This window comes from Herpailurus yagouaroundi, unplaced genomic scaffold (genome assembly GCF_014898765.1).
Source record: "Herpailurus yagouaroundi ecotype Mexico unplaced genomic scaffold, PumYag 77, whole genome shotgun sequence".
NCBI classification, from domain to species: domain Eukaryota; kingdom Metazoa; phylum Chordata; class Mammalia; order Carnivora; family Felidae; genus Herpailurus; species Herpailurus yagouaroundi.
The window spans coordinates 3,095,645-3,107,826 of record NW_024412388.1 but is presented as its reverse complement, the minus strand read 5'-3'; the positions used below and the strand labels follow the sequence as shown (position 1 = coordinate 3,107,826).

At 51.4% G+C, this 12,182-nt stretch overlaps 1 long non-coding RNA gene across 1 annotated transcript; it reads right to left on the bottom strand.

Annotated features, from left to right (window-relative positions):
* Positions 1 to 5,903: 5,903 nt before the first annotated feature.
* LOC121018062 (uncharacterized) lies at positions 5,904 to 8,130 on the bottom strand. The gene is made up of 2 exons (XR_005785011.1): positions 7,069 to 8,130; positions 5,904 to 6,693 (listed from the first exon to the last, which is right to left on the bottom strand). It is a non-coding gene; the product is annotated as an uncharacterized LOC121018062 (long non-coding RNA).
* Between the last annotated feature and the right edge of the window lie 4,052 nt (positions 8,131 to 12,182).

Here is a 12,182-nt window from a genome sequence, read left to right as displayed (position 1 = left end):
ACCTTGTCAACTCAGCCAGAGGCTTGGTTCCCTGGATGCCCAGGAGGGACTGAGTCTGGCATGACGAACTCCCAGCCTCGCAGCTGGGCCTCTAGTATTTCTAAAATAATAAAAGCGCGGATCCTAAATCCTTTCCATGAGTTATTTCTTTTAATTCTACCAAAAAAGAAAAGCAGGTGTTTTTTTGAGAGGGAAAGATGCTATTACCAAACTCATTTTGCAGATGAGTAAACTGAGGCCCATGGAGCTTTAATGACGCGCCCGAGGCACGCAGTTCTTAGGGGAGCCAGCATTCAAAGGTTGGCGCCTGAAATAGGGCCAGACCTCCCTCGCATGCCCTCCCCACCTGACCTGCTACCCGTTGCCCTCTGGCGTTCCCAACCCTTTCAGAGGAAGGAAAGGTTTGCCGTGAAGCGGAAGAAGGGCCAAGGGTCTGCCCCAGCTTCTTGTGAAAGAGCAGTCTCAGGTTTCATCAGATTTAATCTGGAAATTTCTGTCCCCTTTCGCTATGCTCCTCAGCTGGAGCTGTTCCCCCAAAATGAATGCAGAGGAAGCCGCTCGTTAAGAGAACCAAGAGCATTTGTGCCTCCGCGTGCTGCTGCAGAAGCTAGAGATTTAAATCTGGGGGGGTTGAGGGAACAAAAGAAACAGTGATTTTGAAAGCGTGCGGATTAGCCCAGAGGCTGTTCTGCGTTCATCCTTCGCTTGCACACCGAGGGTTTCATGGATTGCATCGCCTAGTTCTTTTATTATGATTATTTCTCATCAATTACAGAGGCCCATTTGCTGGATACTACAGTGAGTAGAGACGGGGCCGTGAATGCTTTTATATGCAAAGTGTGCATCTTAAAAATGGAAATGACAGCGTTGCTGGGCGCGAAGCATTTGACGCTTGCAGTGGAGGGTCATTCCTGATTCCGAACCACAGCCTCAAGGGATGTCTGCATCCAATAAAAAACGAGATGACCCAGATTGGGTAATGGATGCTATTTCTGGTTTTATTTTTATTTTTCGACTCCAGCTTCCAGAGACTGAAACGCGGGTTTGTTCTCAGAATCATTTCCTGGAATGTCTGCCCAGGTTTCAGGTGGTTAGAGACACAGTAGGAGAGAGAACATTAAAGCAGCCAGCAGAGCCGTTTGGAAAGGGGAGAAAAGTTTTCTGTAATTTTCGAAGCTTTGATTTATTGCCAGATTCGAGAATTAATTATAGCCCGAGGTCCCTGAGATGCAGGGGGTGCGGAAGGAGAAACAATATGGCAATTACACATCTGGGGGAAGGCGCAGCTGTCCCTGCCCCCACCCCGGGCTCCCTGAACTAAAGCAAATGGTCCTTCCTTGCAGGCTGTCTCCTGGGGCCAGAGAACCATCAACATTTGGAACATCATTAGCGTCTTTTCTCCCTGTGGGTCCTAGGGAGGAAAATCACATTCTCAGTACCGCTGGCTTCTGTGGCTACAGTTTTAAAATGAAGATAGACGGCCGGTGGTCTCTGGCCTGTGCTAAAGGTGACTCCTTTTGTGCTTAATAAGAGCCCTTGTCCCGGCAACGAAGCACACCTCCGTGCCGAGGTGCGCGCAGGACTGAGCGAAGGGCGAGGAGGATTGGAACAGTTTCAGAAGCGAGCCGGTTCCTGCTCAGAACCCGTGGCCGTCACCTACCATCGGCCCAGAGTGCCGTCACCCCCCGCAACCAGCAAAGGTCCCGGGAGGCAGTCAGGGCTGTCTCCTGACGGGAAAACAAAGGCAGAAGGAAAGGGCACGTAGAACTAAATTTCCTTCTAACCTGCGGCCCATGGACAGATACTTGAGGCCGGCAGAGCAAAACGCCAGACACCCCCACTGTCTTGCTGCTGATGCTTTGCTGGAGGGAAAACAACCTTAGCCTGACAATAGCCAGGCCTCCAAGACCCTGGGAGGGTCTTTAGTTTGTGAAAGTCTCACTGGAAACTTCCCCTGGACTTCACCTCCCCCCGACTCCCAAATATATAACCAGTCTCTCCTGCCCAGGAGTCCTGTCCCCGTCTCTACTAAAATCACCTTTTTTGCACCAAAGACGTCTTCAAGAATTCTTTCTTGGTCGTCAGCTCCGGACCCCACGAGCCCCAACTGCCACCCCAAGAAACTTCATCATGTCCTATTTGCACCTGACTCAGGGAAGTTTACGGCCGACCTCTTTCCCAGGTTTGAACGGGTGCCTCTTCAGCACAAGGTCCTAGCACACAGGAAACGCAGGACTTATCAGCACTTTGGAGTTCTTTTTCCAAGAGCAAGGGACTCGAGCAACAGATTGTTTAAAATGCCGTGTAAGTGTTCAGCCATAAGAGCGATGCAAAGCGATCTCAAATTTGACTCGATCTTTAAACTTTGAAGCGGCGAAAGAACCCAGGACGTGGTAGGAGGAGGCTTTGGTGAGGATGCTCTGAACGTCCAGGAAGACCAAGGAAGGTGCAGGGTTGCAGACGCTTTCCCTCTGCCCTCGAGAGTTTCTGGCTGCACCTAGGAACAAAGCTGACACAGGAGGGTTAACAGGAGAGCACACAGATGCTTACGTTTCCTTCGAGGGAAAGGAAGGCCCCAAACAGCAACAGAGCCCCAGTGCTCATGGGCCCGTCTGAGCAGAAGCGGCTGTGGAAAAGGGACTTCGGGGGAGGAGGCTTATTTTCATGAGGTCTGTCTGCACAGACGTCTCTCTCGGCCTCTGCTCCCCCTCTCGGGTGACTGGAACGTTTCTTCCTCCTGGTGCAGAGGTGGCGTCTTCTACGTGGGAATCTTAGCTCCCGCCTTCAGGAAGGAAAGGGGATTCAGAGCTCCTAGCATCTTGCACCTGCTGTTTGCCCTGTGCCTTTAGCTCAAGAGAATCCAGTGCCAAAGTGGCGTATATTGGGGTACCACATCCCGCCACCTTCCAAGGGGATTTGCGAGGATGGGACCAAAGCCAGCTGTTTGGATCTGAGCTGGAGCTCAGCGTTCAGGGACAGGGTGGTATTTCAGGCGGGGCCCAGGTTCCTGTGTGTTTGGTGCCCAAACCTGGTATATCTGGAGCCATAAAGGACCCTCTGGTTGGGAGCTTGGGCCTCTGGGGGGTGGGGGGAACACAGGAAGCTGGAGTGGATAGGAAGGGTGGAGGTGACCCCACCACACGGTGGCCAGCGGGGAGGAGCTGACTGAAATGCAGTTCCCCAGGCCTGGGGCAGAGTCTCCAAGGTCAAGTGCTAACTGACATCACTCACTTGTTCCTGTTGGTGGCTACTAAAAACCAGAGCAGGACCAGCATGTGACTTAACAGCTTTGGGGCGTCCCCCAGGTGGAGCCGGGCATAGCCGCGTGGGCAGCCTGCCCCCCGCCCCCAGGCCCACTGCGCACTCAGGGCATCATTAGCTGCCTTCATGGTAATCTCTCTCCCTAACTTGTTCCTGCGGCCCCCTTGCTTCCTCCCCCGCCCCGCCGCCTCTCTCCCCTCCCCGAGCCCCCGGGGGTTCTGCACACTGCAGGCTTTGTATCAGATGCTCTGTGAAACGAGAGGGCACACAGACACTGGCTCCAAGCAGGGCATCCCAGGGGCCCAGCTGTGTGGAAGGTTCCACAGCCTCCGAACAGAGGGAGGGAAACGGAAGGCAGTGAGACAGACTTTTCAGTCCAATGTCTGGGGCTGCTTTCAGAATGTCCCTAATTATACTCCACACACATCTGGGAGCCCAGCTAATGCGGCCATCCTGAGAATGAAGGACAAGTGGGAACCATGCTTGGGCTCGGATCTACGCCGGAATCCCAGCCCGTGTGACCGGCCTGTGGCAGGAAACCCACACCCTCGGGGGCACCTTTTCTTTCTGAAAGGAGAATGTCCAGTGGGGGCTCAGAGCCTTACCTCTGTGGAGCCGGGTAAACACCAGGGTCCTGGCTCCGCATTGTCTGAAGACCCCAGGCTTTCAGGGGAGAAGGCAGGGAGATGATCCAATGGAGTGGGTGCTCAGCCTAAGCCTGCTTGTTGCTAGAACATTCTCTGCCCCAGCAAGAGTAACCATAGGAGATGGTCAGCCTGTAGCCCAGTCTGTGGATGGAAGAGGCAGGAGGACCTCCCCTTGGTCCAGAGGGATATTCCAGCTCACTGAGCCAAGCACAGAAGGCTGTCCACCAGTGCCCTTCTCTTTCCCCCTACCCCACACATCGACAAGGGTTCCTCCTTGAGCAAACTTCCGTTTCGCAAGAATCCTGCTAAAGCCAGTTGAGTGAGGCTCCACTTTTCCTTGGTATCCAATCAAGTTCCTCTTTGTAATTTTGTTTTTTTTTTTTGAAGTTTATTTATTTATTTTGAGAGATACAGAGATGGCATGAGGGAGGGAGAGGCAGAGAGAAAGGGAGAGACAGAGAATCCCAAGCAGACTCTACGCTGTCAGCGCAGAGCCCGACGTGGGGCTCAATCCCACAAATGGTGAGATCATGACCTGAGCTGAAACCAAGAGCCAAACGCTTAGCCGACTGAGCCATCCAGGTGCCCCTCTTGGTAATTTTCTACCCCTTGACCCCCTCACCCTGCCTGTTGGCTATAAATGGCCTCCCCAGCTGTGAGTTGCATCCAGTCTCTGTCCCTTGTTGGCGTAGTCTTGACCCCTGTTGCAAGAGTGTTGAAAAACATCCTCCTGGCCTGTCTACCTCCATCTACTGAAAGTGTTAAAAGTCATCGACCCAGGTGCATCCATGGGGTCATGGGTTATGAGGCATGAAGGAGGCATGGGGTGGAACAGCCAGCAGGTCTTGGCCCAGGGGCACCCCCAAGTCTGCAGCAGTCAGCGGTTAGAGGATGGGGTCAGGGACCTGGCAGGGGCAGGATGTCTACAAGCACTGAGTCTCCTCACTGCCACTTCCCCCATCACCTCCCACAACACAGCACCTCTCCAGCCTCTGCTGGGATTCTAACTCCAGAAAGGTGCCACAGGGAGCGCCTCCCCAGCCTCAAAGCAGAAATCCGGATTCCAGAAGCCAGGGCCTTGAGACTGTTGCCCGCAGTGTTTTCTGGACTTGAACTATTAATGAGAAGCATTATCTGATCATTATTTTCTGATTGTATGTCTTTAAACCTGTCATCCCACACAATAATTAGCTCCGGCAGGTTTGAGGCTTGACGACACACTGGAGGGGGAAGTGATAGGGACACGCCAGGGGAAGGAGTGGCGGCCAAGGACATGCATCCGTCGCCTCAGCGTAAAACTCCGCCCACATTGGCACATCTTCTGGCGTCCCCAGGCGTGGGACCCGGCAACCCTGGGGGGTTGCAGGTACCATTTAATCCACACTGGGATACATGTACCTGTTGGGAAGTTACCCCACGCTCTTGGGCGGGGCAGCACCAATGCTCTGAAGCCATCTTGTATTTGTTTCTCTTTCTGGATCTTTCTACCTCCTACTAGCATCTCTGCAGAGCTTTGACACCAATGCATACATATGGATCCGCAATCCAAAAGGGAAACTGGTTTAGGCATTAAGTATCTATTCAGAAAACCATAGATTTGCCTTAGCACATTGCCCAAACAAGTTTTTCCGGGCCCTTAGTTTTATATATCATTTCTCTTTACAAATAAATGTTTGTATAGGAGGCAATTAAAATCCCTTCTAACTTGCTTGTGCAAGGAAAATGAATTGTAATAACCCTCAATTAGCACATTAAAATAAGTTGAAGATTTGTTTTATCATTTCATTGTAGGGGGAAAAAAGGCAGCAATGAGAACCTTATATTAGTGACAAAAACAGAACCAGTTGTTTGCCTTGAAGAACAGAAAAAATCTAATTTAAAACTCTCTGCGAATCTTTGATAATTAATTTCACACCAAACACGCCATTAGAAGGTCTATAAAACATCTGATAGTTTAAGAAAAAGCCAAACCAATGATTTTCCCTCTAAACAAGGTTGTCGACAGTAAAAATTTAATATGCATAATGAAATTAGGAGGGGAACACGGCCAAATCAAAAGTTTTGTTCAGCTTTCTTTCCTTCAAAGTTGGGGGCTAAAGGAGTGGATTGGAGCTTTATTACATGTAGGGAATAATTGGGAGCGTTTAGACAATGAAACCCACCAAAAAGTAAATGAGTGATCAGAAAAATCAGGTGTGTGCGTGTGTGCAGGTGAGTGTATGTCTGTGGTGTGGAGTTTGGCGAAAGGTGTCAGTCAGATATTGCTTTGAGTGGGGATGAGCATAACCCAGGGAGAAATCTGAAGTAGATGTCCTGTTTGTGTCTACAGTGATGGGACTGCTGATACCAGGGGGCGGTCTCTACTGCAACCACCCCCAGGGAAATCCACCTGCCGCAGAGAAACATCACCCCGGAACGATGGGCACATACACACACGGCTTAACATTAAACTTGGTTCCTTTACCAAAACACACAAAGTGAGATGACTTCTCAGGTTTCCTAAGAACAAAAAACCTACAAAATTGCTGGATGGAACGTTCCTGTTGAGTTATAGCCAAGGGTGCAATTCCTCCCCGCCCCCCGCCCTGGCCATGTTCCCATCCGGTGGGCTGACCGGCAGGTGCACAGCCAATCCAAGACGTCTCCCCTCCCGTGGGCCCAAGTCTGAGCAAAAGTTGGAGGGATCTTGGGAGACCCCTTGTAAGTTGTCCGATGGTGTCGGCTTCTGACCATGCTGTTCTTATAAGATCTTGCTTCCTCTTGGAGCAGCTTCTAAAGGAGGCAGCTGTGGCATGGCAGAAAGAGGACAGAATTTGAAATAAGAAGAAATTAGTGCAAAATTGTAGCTTCGCTGTCTCCTGCCCATTGGGGTTCTTTGGATGGAACCCTCAGAAGCTGACTGGCTGGCTAAAACCTGGCCCCTGCAAAGAGCTGGTTCACAAAACGACATGGAATGGTAGAATCAAGGTAAAGTCTTAGAATGGAGGAGATAGAGCAGCCCCACACTAGCAGGAGGAAGGACAAATGGAGGTTGCTTCACGGTGCATCTAGATGGGATGAACCATGACTTCTTTGGTTTGGTTTGCCGTGTTTTAGTTGAAGAGAATGTCTATGAGAGAGGAGAAGAGGGAGGAGGTGTGCTTTGGGCACCACACCTTACCTCGGCCAACGGAAACAGAGGGTCTTGACTGACTGGACAGCTCCACAGATAGAACAGAGGTGCTGTTAATGAGAGGAGTGTGGCAGGGTTGGCACTCTCCTCCGGCTTTCCTGAGGCTCCCCCACGATGCTGACGTGATCCCATCAGCGGTCAGCCCAAAGGCTGACGTTCCTTGACCTGAGGCAGCGTTTGACCCCTCAAGCCTCCCCTGCTTTCCAGAAACACACCTCCACCTGGCTCTTTCCTACCCTCCTCAGTTTCCTTCCACTCCCCGGCTGCTTCTTCCCAGTCCTAGGACCAAGGGACCATCCCTGTCCAGCCATGCCTCCCCTGACCCACTGGCACTCCCTGGGACTCTCTTTCGCCTTCGGGGCCTTGGCCTTTGGGCATGGTGCTCATGGGATCCCTCCTGACCTTCACTACTGTATTGCTCTCTGCCTTCATCACCATATCTAATTTATTTTGCTGCTCTACTCAGTTTATGTTCCCATTGCCTCTAACCCCAGACCAAAGTTAACCCAGTGAGGACAGGGAGCCCTGTCCAGTTTTGGATGTTCAGTTCACTGTTTTATCCCCATTTCTGGAATAAAAGCCTGCGCAGGGTCAACACTCAGTAAACACCCCATGAATTAATGAATGTGACTGTTGGGAGGGTGAATAACGCATCATAGATTAAATTAGCATCAGGTCAGGCATGGAGTAGGTACTCAACATATGTTGGTTTCTTCATTGGCTTATTTATTTAGTAAACTAAGGGGAGAGGCAACTGGCGATTTCCATCCACTTTATTTTACGTGAACAGTTTCTGAGAGGAAACGTCCCGTTTATTGGATTGACTAATACTAAGATCTTCACACAGCAAAATCTCACACGGGGCAAGCCCGTTCTATGAGGAGGACACGTAACAACAGAATGGAAACCCGTGTTGTGAGAAGTCACGGCTGCGTTTCGCAGGCTCTGTGTATCTCTGATGCCCCCTGAGCTCTCTGCTTTGAATGTCTCACTGAGCACTTGATAAGAATTAATTTACTTAATCCTCATAACCCCCATTAGTTCCCTAGAGCTGACGTACACAGCAAATTACTGAAAACTTGGTGGCTTTTAAAACACATTTATGATCTCCGTTCTGCACGCTGCAAGTCCACTATCAAAGTGTCCCCAGGGCTCTGGTCCTCTGGAGGCTCTGGAGGAGGGTCCTGGCCTCTTCCAGCTCTGGGGGGTGCTGGCAACACTTGGCTTGTGGTGACACCACTTCAATCTCTGCCTTTTCCTCTGTGGATCTGTCACAGGGATAGTGATTATTGGATTTGGGGCCCACTGCACTGGGACAATCCAGGATAACCTCATCTCAAGATCTTTAATTCTAGTTGTGTCTGCAAAGACTCTTTTTCCAATAGGGTAGCATTCGGGGTTTTGACATGGTATCATGGAGGGGCATGTTTAGACCTAGGACAACACCCAAGAGGGAAAGGACTGGGGCACCTGCACATTTCAGGTGGGGACTGAGTCCTACAGAAGTGAAGTAACTTACCCATGGCCACCCACCGCGAACCACAGAACGAGCGACACGACACGCATGTTCCACAGAGCCCTGCTGCTGCCCAGATTAGCACAAGCTGCATCCCGTTCTGCCTGGATCCCAATGTTCTAGTTCTTGTCCCCAGTCCACACCCTACTGCTTGAGACCCATTTTGAGTCGTACCTTCTGCACCTGCTGCCAACGGCATCTGAACAGCACCCAAGGATCCGCAGAGCCCAGAGCCGAGGAAGGATGAAGCCTGGCCGAGGAGACCAAACCCCGGTTCCTACCTAACAAGATCCCAGATACCACGTTCTGATGTGTCCTAGACATCCTCCTTCCACCCCAGACCCCACGTGGAATTCAGATGCGTGGTCAGAGCGCGAGCGAGTGCCCTGGAGGCAGAGAAGTGGCGAGTGCAGACAAGGGTCTTTTTCTGTGCCGTGACAGGAAGCCACACCCGACGGGCTTGGACACACTGCTGTCCCTTGTCCAGAGGCTGGCCTTCAAGGACACTCAGAGGCGAGGCCATGCATCTCTGGCATCTGGCCAGATCTGTCAACAATACGGGGCTGTTCCACTGACGGCCACTCCAGTTCTGTCAGTGCACAGGGCTCCTGTTAAATGTCATCTTATTTTAGAGTTGAAAGGATGTGAACGCACCACCGAGTTCAAGGCCCTCATTCAGAGGCAGGGCATTTGAGTGACCTCGCCCAAGGCACAGAGTGGCTCATCCAAGTCCTAATTCAATGTGTGACCTCAATGGTGAGGGTCATCCTCCGCCCATTCCCGCAGCCCCCACGCAGATGGGGATGTTCCTTTTATTCCTCAGCACAAGACAGAGTTCCTGCGAAGTCTCACTGCTCTGCATCTAAGTCTCTGTGCAAAGCACTAGGCTCTCGTCTTAGGAGACAGGTCCGTGCTTCTCCAGGAGTCCCACAGCCATCATTGTTGCCCTTGTGGGATGTCCCAGCCTGTCTTCCGCGTGCGCGGCGGCTTTGAGGACCTATCTGCAGACTCTGCAGGAAACCTAACCTCCCTGCGACACTCCAGAGCAGCGGAAGTGCTGACTCCTGACGTCTCCGTGTTCCTTTCTTCAATGGCAGCATGCTCAGCCTTGTGGGGGACTTTTAGTAGGAATGAGAGAATGCACTTGTTCATCCACAGCCCTAGGTCAGACACTGGCAGAGAGGACGACCCCCGTCCTCGAGGAGCCCCTAGTCTAGTTGGGGAGAAAAACAAGCAAAGAGGCTGTGTCAGTGCGGGTGCTGTGGGAGGGGTGAGGACCAGGAGGCATGGTCCCAGCAGGCTTCCTGGAGGAAGGGGAGCCTCAGGGCCTTGTAGGCATCACTTAGACACACGAAGGTGGACAGTGTCCTACGGGTAGAAGAAAGCAAAGTGTTCACAGGCAGGGGGTGTAAAGACCCGTGTGTGTGAGCTCCCGTGGCTGCTGTAAGCAACTGAGCAGCTTTAAAGAAGACACAATTATTCTCTTACATTTCCAGAGGCCAGAAGTCCAAACTCAGTTTGTCTGCAGGGCCACGTGCCCTCCGGAGGCTCTAGGAGAGAACGTGTCCTGTGTCTTCTGTGTCCTGGTGGCTGCCAGCGGCCCTTACCTTATGGCTGTGTTGCTCTGCTCTCTGTGTCCGTGGTCCTAAGGCCTTGTCCTCCATGCCTGTGTCAGATGCCCCCCTGCCCGCGTCCTGTAAGGGCCCATGTGGAGGCATTTGGACCCACTTAGATGACCCAGGATAACGTCTCTGTCTCAAGGTTCTTAAGTTATTTACATCAACAAAAACCATTTTCTCAAATCCAGTAACATTTCTAGATCCCAGGGATCAGGAGCTGACCTTGGGGGCCATTGTTCTGTTGTGCACTAGGACCTGCCACCCGTCTGGGCAGGATAAACGGGGGGCTGGGTGACCGTGATTATGGGAGTCCAGGCGAGGCTGGCTTACTGGGAGCCTTGTACATCCCACTAAGGAGGATGGCCTGGGCTGGATTCCTGAACACTTATCGAGCCAGCCCTACCTACCATGTTTCTGGCCCCAGCTTTGGGCCTCGCAGGGTGAAAAACAACCGATGTCCCTGAGGCTACTCAGAGAGGCTACATTTCTCTCACCACTGTGTTTAAATCAAAACAACCCCCCCCCCCCACTTCTTAGCATAATGCGGAGGTCATCCAGGAGGTGAACACATCGCTTGGAACCTCAACTTCCCCCATTGCTTACTTGTAATGGCCAAACAATGTAACCTTTGGAATAACAGCAGGTGCTTTTTCCAGGCCGTGCAAGGCAAGGATGAGGTCATTCAATCCTCACAACGATCCCACAGGACAGGTGATCTTATTATCTCCATTTTACAGGGGAAGTAAAGGAAGCTCAGAAGGTCACCCACCTGCACAGCTGGGGGTTGATGGAGGCCAGAAGCTAACCCAGGAGGCAGGCTGCCTCCAGCTCCTTCAAGTACCACATTCCCAAATCTGGCCGCTTCCCCATCTCCCAGGAACACGGGGAGCTGACCGCATGCGCTGCCCCAGAGAGTCTGACGATGTAAGCCGGTGGCCTACGTGGGGCACGTAGGGAGCCCTGCACCTGTACATGCTCAGGGAACGGTTGTTAGAACTACCCATGCATGTGGGTGCAGTTGGGAGGTTTCTGCTAACATTTGGACAGGCTCCTAGCCTGGGTTTAGCTAGCTTGTGTCCAGGTGAGGAAGAGGTGGGTGCATCGGGAAGAAATGCCATGTGGCTTTCTGGCTCTCTCATGGTGCATCCTTCCCTTCTGGATTCAAATGCAGCAGCTGGGGTGACTGGAAGGGCCCTTCCCTTGGGTTCCTGGGCTGTGTGTGCCATGTGTGCTCCCTCCTCCCGGGACAAGGGAAAGGGTCTTCAGGCTGGGAACTTGGAGTGACATGTTCTGTCTCTAATTGCATCTCTGCTGGTAATTCAGGAGCCATCACTTGCACACCCATTTCTGAAAGGCTTTTCAAAGAATTTAAACCCGCCATTTAAAATTCTCATTATGATGGGAAATGGTCCCTTTGGGGCCCAACAGTTCTTTTTCTTTCTTTCTTTCTTTTTTTTTTTTATCTCACTCCCTAGAGGTATGGATTTCAATTTAGAGCTTTCCACGTGGAAACTGAGAAAGCACTGAGCCTCACGTGGGCCTCTTTCCCCCAAACTGGGCAAACTCACTCATTTCCAAGTCATATGAGCTGGAGACAATGTTCATCAAACTTCTGCAATGTAATGGTCCTTGCTTCTGGGATTGAGGGCAACAGGTAGGTAGAATTACATTTAATGCATATTCATTGGCCGGTGTCTCCATTTGCTGAAAAACATTAGTACAATTGCTAACAAACTTTGTGTTGATTGACACAAGTATGTACAACACGGAGGGTCCTCACAGCTTCCCCAAACCATGATTGCACTTCTCAGGAGAATCTCACTTTCAAATGATCTTGTTAGATATTGTTAGACATTGATCCGTTTGCATACCATGAATGTTAAAACTCCAAAAATTCTCAACCGCCAATTAGCACCACGGAGTCTTTTCCTAATTAATCAGTCACGACAGAGCAGCTGCAGGTGACT